Genomic DNA, 7500 nt, shown 5'->3' with positions numbered 1-7500 from the left:
ATCCAGCTAGCACTTTTATTTTATTTCTCTATTTGCTTCTTTTATTGGTAAAGTAAGTTTCAAGTGCATGCACAGGTATGACCGAGAGAGCCAGGGTATAATAATTTGAAGCGTTTGCACCAGCGCTAATGAAGGACGAGAGTTATAGCAAAGATATGAAAGGGGGAGCGATAATAAATATATGATATGGCAATAGTGACAACAAAATAAGCCACCTATTTATAAAACTGACATGGAAGAAATACTAAAGGTTAACTTCTGAAATTGTAGCCGATGTTAAAAAGATTCTCGTTGTCGGCAGGATTCGACGCGGGGAGACCCCAATGGATTTCTAGTCCATCGCCTTAACCACTCGGCCACAACAACTGACTGTAAGGTGTGTGCACATAATCTGTATGCAAGTTTTCAAGGTGTCCCACAGCAAATTCCTGATATTCTGCAATGCACTTTTAAAAAATAATGTTTTTTTCAGCAGGCACATTCTCTCGTAAAAACAAAAATTGCATGCGTATATCTCTAGTTTGGAATACCATAGGCTTGCATGCATACTCTCATGGGTCACTCAAGTTTTTTGGACCCTATTGCACTCTGTTTTCGTGCTGCTTTTAGTATATGGCCCATATTACAGAAGTCTACCATCTTTGAGTATTTGAGGCTCCTTTGTAAGTGCTTTATATTTTTTCCTGGAAGAGCTATATAATAAAGGGGTCCAGGAAGGATTGCATTTATGGAAGATAAAAGAAGGCCCACTTGTCTCACCAAATGCTGTAGAGAAACCTGATGTTTTACTCATGTTATCCTTAGTTCGTTTTTGTTAGACCTTGCATTCTTAAGGTGGTCCCAACCCCACCTTATTGCTTTTCACCTCCGCATTTTGCTGTATCTTTTTGTTGGCCTTAGGACTCTGATCACTTTATCGCTACTAATCAGTGCTGAAGTGCACGTGCTTCTTCCCTAATCAGGTGTATAATTGGAGTATACCTGACTGACAGATTTAATTTACTTGAAAGCCCCTTGTAAAGTGGTATACCATATACCCAGGGACTGATTGTGCCGCCCAAAGAAATAGCATTTCAAACCTATCTCAAGCCTGCTACTGCAGTGCCTGTGCTGCAGTGTACTGCCACTACGACTTGGCATTTAAAACTACTTGCCAAGCCTTAAACTCCAATTTTATTACATATCAGTAACCCCTAAGGTAGGCCCTAAGTAGTCCTAGCGGCATCATGCTATGTAAGTAAAAGGTAAGACATGTACTGTGGTAGTTTGTATGTCCTAGTAGTATCAAACAGTCTATTACATTTTTCACTACTGTGAGGTCTGCCCCTCTCATAGGTTAGCATTGGGTATTCCCTTATACTTTTTGGGGGGTAATTCCATATCAGAGAGGAGAAGCTTTATTTATTTATTGATAAATCCTATCTACTGGTGAGGTTGGATTTAATCTCACTATTGTATAAATGCCATTTTCAGAGAGTGAGCATTTCTCTGCACTTACTTCTCTATTTGCATTGAAACCTGTCTTCGATTGACGTCTGGATTGGGCTGCGAGACAGCTACATATGTTCATTCCCTGTAGACAGCCACAACACAGGTCACTCAACTGCAACTGCATCCATCTGCATTCTGATTGGCCTGGGGGAGAGCTCCGCTCCCCTTACTGCAAATATGTTCAAGAACGATAATTTATGTCAGTAAGTACAGTATACCTACATCTTATAATCATGTGTGTTTAAATAATTTGTCGTTAGATCGTTTAAATATTGAAAAGGATCTGTTTTAATAGACATTTTACAAAAACAACTGGTACATTTGGGAATTCTGTAAAGGAAAAACCCAACTGCTGTGACATTGCCAACCACAAAGCCGTGACTCGGATTCGAACCGAGCCTGCTGCAGCCACAACGCAGAGTACTAACCACTATACGATCACGGCGAGCTACTTGGGCTCAATAACGTACAGTGACATGAAGAAATTATAATTTGGAACATTCAGGGCTACTCCTGTGATAGGCTGAATGTGTTCATTGCTTCCTCATTCCTTATACAAAGGCTTTATCTCATCAGTGGTTGATAGGCTGAAACCGTTTCCTGGCCGCCTGCTTGTGAACTGGCAGGAGTCAAAGATCACACATACACTGGTGGGCCTGTGATGGGACACCAATGCAGAGAAACACACCTGGCGCAGATATTCTATTCTGTTTATTAGACCTGCATCTCCCCTGTACCTCCTCAAGCCATCTGTATGTGAAGCAAGAAGGAGTTAAGGAACGGTCCATCTACACTTTTATTGGGAGGATACTGCAGTGAGCTCCTCCCAGCTAATCACACAAACAGCAGTAAAGCAAGATAACTACACAGTTAGGGGGGACTGCATGGTTAGGTTTTTGAGGAATTATTGAAACTGACCTCAGTGACCCATAATCAGAGCTGTGGCTAATGACTGCATGCCTAATTGTGATGAAGCAAGCACCATGGCTCGTAGGGGCCCCACAACACACTTTTCTGAGCTCATTAAATTAAAGTATAAACTTCTGCCATGTGTGAGTGGTAAAGGCTTGTTAATTTTGTTGCTTTTCAAATTCACATCTGACAACAAGACGAAGGAACATTGGGGCATCAGACGCTTTGGAAAGTAGCCACCAACCGCAGAGAAAGAGAGAAAGAGGGAAAAGACAGTATGAGGTGTGGAGAAAACAGCAGCAGGTACACGGAGCTCAAATGAGATTAATGGCGCCTAAGTAGAGCACGTAAAGGAACAGTTACAAATCTAAGAAAAGGGAAAGAAAAGACTAGGAAAAAACACAGAAAGAGCTTGTAGATGAAATTCTCTTCCAGGAACAGCAGGTTAGGAGAAATTACACAGGGAGCAGTTAAGCTTGTAACACGGGGGAGAATAGTAAAGAAAATGCAGTTTTATGAAGTGTGTTTGCCTAATCCAGCTAGCACTTTTATTTTATTTCTCTATTTGCTTCTTTTATTGGTAAAGTAAGTTTCAAGTGCATGCACAGGTATGACCGAGAGAGCCAGGGTATAATAATTTGAAGCGTTTGCACCAGCGCTAATGAAGGACGAGAGTTATAGCAAAGATATGAAAGGGGGAGCGATAATAAATATGTGATATGGCAATAGTGACACCAAAATAAGCCACCTATTTATAAAACTGACATGGAAGAAATACTAAAGGTTAACTTCTGAAATTGTAGCCGATGTTAAAAAGATTCTCGTTGTCAGCAGGATTCGAACCTGCGCGGGGAGACCCCAATGGATTTCTAGTCCATCGCCTTAACCACTCGGCCACAACAACTGACTGTAAGGTGGGTGCACATAATCTGTATGCAAGTTTTCAAGGTGTCCCACAGCAAATTCCTGATATTCTGCAATGCACTTTTAAAAAATAATGTTTTTTTCAGCAGGCACATTCTCTCGTAAAAACAAAAATTGCATGCGTATATCTCTAGTTTGGAATACCATAGGCTTGCATGCATACTCTCATGAGTCACTCAAGTTTTTTGGACCCTATTGCACTCTGTTTTCGTGCTGCTTTTAGTATATGGCCCATATTACAGAAGTCTACCATCTTTGAGTATTTGAGGCTCCTTTGTAAGTGCTTTATTTTTTTTCCTGGAAGAGCTATATAATAAAGGGGTCCAGGAAGGATTGCATTTATGGAAGATAAAAGAAGGCCCACTTGTCTCACCAAATGCTGTAGAGAAACCTGATGTTTTACTCATGTTATCCTTAGTTCGTTTATGTTAGACCTTGCATTCTTAAGGTGGTCCCAACCCCACCTTATTGCTTTTCACCTCCGCATTTTGCTGTATCTTTTTGTTGGCCTTAGGACTCTGATCACTTTATCGCTACTAATCAGTGCTGAAGTGCACGTGCTTCTTCCCTAATCATGTGTATAATTGGAGTATACCTGACTGACAGATTTAATTTACTTGAAAGCCCCTTGTAAAGTGGTATACCATATACCCAGGGACTGATTGTGCCGCCCAAAGAAATAGCATTTCAAACCTGTCTCAAGCCTGCTACTGCAGTGCCTGTGCTGCAGTGTACTGCCACTACGACTTGGCATTTAAAACTACTTGCCAAGCCTTAAACTCCAATTTTATTACATATCAGTAACCCCTAAGGTAGGCCCTAGGTAGTCCTAGGGGCATCATGCTATGTAAGTAAAAGGTAAGACATGTACTGTGGTAGTTTGTATGTCCTAGTAGTATCAAACAGTCTATTACATTTTTCACTACTGTGAGGTCTGCCCCTCTCATAGGTTAGCATTGGGTATTCCCTTATACTTTTTGGGGGGTAATTCCATATCAGAGAGGAGAAGCTTTATTTATTTATTGATAAATCCTATCTACTGGTGAGGTTGGATTTAATCTTACTATTGTATAAATGCCATTTTTAGAGAGTGAGCATTTCTCTGCACTTACTGCTCTATTTGCATTGAAACCTGTCTTCGATTGACGTCTGGATTGGGCTGCGGGACAGCTACATATGTGCATTCCCTGTAGACAGCCACAACACAGGTCACTCAACTGCAACTGCATTCATCTGCATTCTGATTGGCCTGGGGGAGAGCTCCGCTCCCCTTACCGCAAATATGTTCAAGAACGATAATTTATGTCAGTAAGTACAGTATACCTACATCTTATAATCATGTGTGTTTAAATAATTTGTCGTTAGATCGTTTAAATATTGAAAAGGATCTGTTTTTAATAGACATTTTACAAAAACAACTGGTACATTTGGGAATTCTGTAAAGGAAAAACCCAACTGCCGTGACATTGCCAACCACAACGCCGTGACTCGGATTCGAACCGAGCCTGCTGCAGCCACAACGCAGAGTACTAACCACTATACGATCACGGCGAGCTACTTGGGCTTAATAACGTACAGTGACATGAAGAAATTATAATTTGGAACATTCAGGGCTAGTCCTGTGATAGGCTGAATGTGTTCATTGCTTCCTCATTCCTTATACAAAGGCTTTATCTCCTCAGTGGTTGATAGGCTGAAACCGTTTCCTGGCCGCCTGCTTGTGAACTGGCAGGAGTCAAAGATCACACATACACTGGTGGGCCTGTGATGGGACACCAATGCAGAGAAACACACCTGGCGCAGATATTCTATTCTGTTTATTAGACCTGCATCTCCCCTGTACCTCCTCAAGCCATCTGTATGTGAAGCAAGAAGGAGTTAAGGAACGGTCCATCTACACTTTTATTGGGAGGAAACTGCAGTGAGCTCCTCCCAGCTAATCACACAAACAGCAGTAAAGCAAGATAACTACACAGTTAGGGGGGACTGCATGGTTAGGTTTTTGAGGAATTATTGAAACTGACCTCAGTGACCCATAATCAGAGCTGTGGCTAATGACTGCATGCCTAATTATGATGAAGCAAGCACCATGGCTCGTAGGGGCCCCACAACACACTTTTCTTAGCTCATTAAATTAAAGTATAAACTTCTGCCATGTGTGAGTGGTAAAGGCTTGTTAATTTTGTTGCTTTTCAAATTCACATCTGACAACAAGACGAAGGAACATTGGGGCATCAGACGCTTTGGAAAGTAGCCACCAACCGCAGAGAAAGAGAGAAAGAGGGAAAAGACAGTATGAGGTGTGGAGAAAACAGCAGCAGGTACAAGGAGCTCAAATGAGATTAATGGCGCCTCAGTAGAGCACGTAAAGGAACAGTTACAAATCTAAGAAAAGGGAAAGAAAAGACTAGGAAAAAACACAGAAAGAGCTTGTAGATGAAATTCTCTTCCAGGAACAGCAGGTTAGGAGAAATTACACAGGGAGCAGTTAAGCTTGTAACACGGGGGAGAATAGAAAAGAAAATGCAGTTTTATGAAGTGTGTTTGCCTAATCCAGCTAGCACTTTTATTTTATTTCTCTATTTGCTTCTTTTATTGGTAAAGTAAGTTTCAAGTGCATGCACAGGTATGACCGAGAGAGCCAGGGTATAATAATTTGAAGCGTTTGCACCAGCGCTAATGAAGGACGAGAGTTATAGCAAAGATATGAAAGGGGGAGCGATAATAAATATATGATATGGCAATAGTGACAACAAAATAAGCCACCTATTTATAAAACTGACATGGAAGAAATACTAAAGGTTAACTTCTGAAATTGTAGCCGATGTTAAAAAGATTCTCGTTGTCGGCAGGATTCGACGCGGGGAGACCCCAATGGATTTCTAGTCCATCGCCTTAACCACTCGGCCACAACAACTGACTGTAAGGTGTGTGCACATAATCTGTATGCAAGTTTTCAAGGTGTCCCACAGCAAATTCCTGATATTCTGCAATGCACTTTTAAAAAATAATGTTTTTTTCAGCAGGCACATTCTCTCGTAAAAACAAAAATTGCATGCGTATATCTCTAGTTTGGAATACCATAGGCTTGCATGCATACTCTCATGGGTCACTCAAGTTTTTTGGACCCTATTGCACTCTGTTTTCGTGCTGCTTTTAGTATATGGCCCATATTACAGAAGTCTACCATCTTTGAGTATTTGAGGCTCCTTTGTAAGTGCTTTATATTTTTTCCTGGAAGAGCTATATAATAAAGGGGTCCAGGAAGGATTGCATTTATGGAAGATAAAAGAAGGCCCACTTGTCTCACCAAATGCTGTAGAGAAACCTGATGTTTTACTCATGTTATCCTTAGTTCGTTTTTGTTAGACCTTGCATTCTTAAGGTGGTCCCAACCCCACCTTATTGCTTTTCACCTCCGCATTTTGCTGTATCTTTTTGTTGGCCTTAGGACTCTGATCACTTTATCGCTACTAATCAGTGCTGAAGTGCACGTGCTTCTTCCCTAATCAGGTGTATAATTGGAGTATACCTGACTGACAGATTTAATTTACTTGAAAGCCCCTTGTAAAGTGGTATACCATATACCCAGGGACTGATTGTGCCGCCCAAAGAAATAGCATTTCAAACCTATCTCAAGCCTGCTACTGCAGTGCCTGTGCTGCAGTGTACTGCCACTACGACTTGGCATTTAAAACTACTTGCCAAGCCTTAAACTCCAATTTTATTACATATCAGTAACCCCTAAGGTAGGCCCTAAGTAGTCCTAGCGGCATCATGCTATGTAAGTAAAAGGTAAGACATGTACTGTGGTAGTTTGTATGTCCTAGTAGTATCAAACAGTCTATTACATTTTTCACTACTGTGAGGTCTGCCCCTCTCATAGGTTAGCATTGGGTATTCCCTTATACTTTTTGGGGGGTAATTCCATATCAGAGAGGAGAAGCTTTATTTATTTATTGATAAATCCTATCTACTGGTGAGGTTGGATTTAATCTCACTATTGTATAAATGCCATTTTCAGAGAGTGAGCATTTCTCTGCACTTACTTCTCTATTTGCATTGAAACCTGTCTTCGATTGACGTCTGGATTGGGCTGCGAGACAGCTACATATGTTCATTCCCTGTAGACAGCCACAACACAGGTCACTCAACTGCAACTGCATCCATCTG

The 7500-nt window shown here is 41.1% G+C and overlaps 1 non-coding gene across 1 annotated transcript; it reads right to left on the bottom strand.

The window, feature by feature from the left end:
* Nucleotides 1-3225: 3225 nt before the first annotated feature.
* TRNAS-AGA (transfer RNA serine (anticodon AGA)) lies at nt 3226-3307 on the bottom strand. The gene has a single exon. It is a non-coding gene; the product is annotated as a tRNA-Ser (tRNA).
* Between the last annotated feature and the right edge of the window lie 4193 nt (nt 3308-7500).

The sequence above is a fragment of the Lissotriton vulgaris genome, unplaced genomic scaffold, assembly GCF_964263255.1.
Source record: "Lissotriton vulgaris unplaced genomic scaffold, aLisVul1.2 SCAFFOLD_301, whole genome shotgun sequence".
NCBI classification, from domain to species: Eukaryota; Metazoa; Chordata; class Amphibia; order Caudata; family Salamandridae; genus Lissotriton; species Lissotriton vulgaris.
This window is presented reverse-complemented; position numbering and strand designations above follow the sequence as displayed.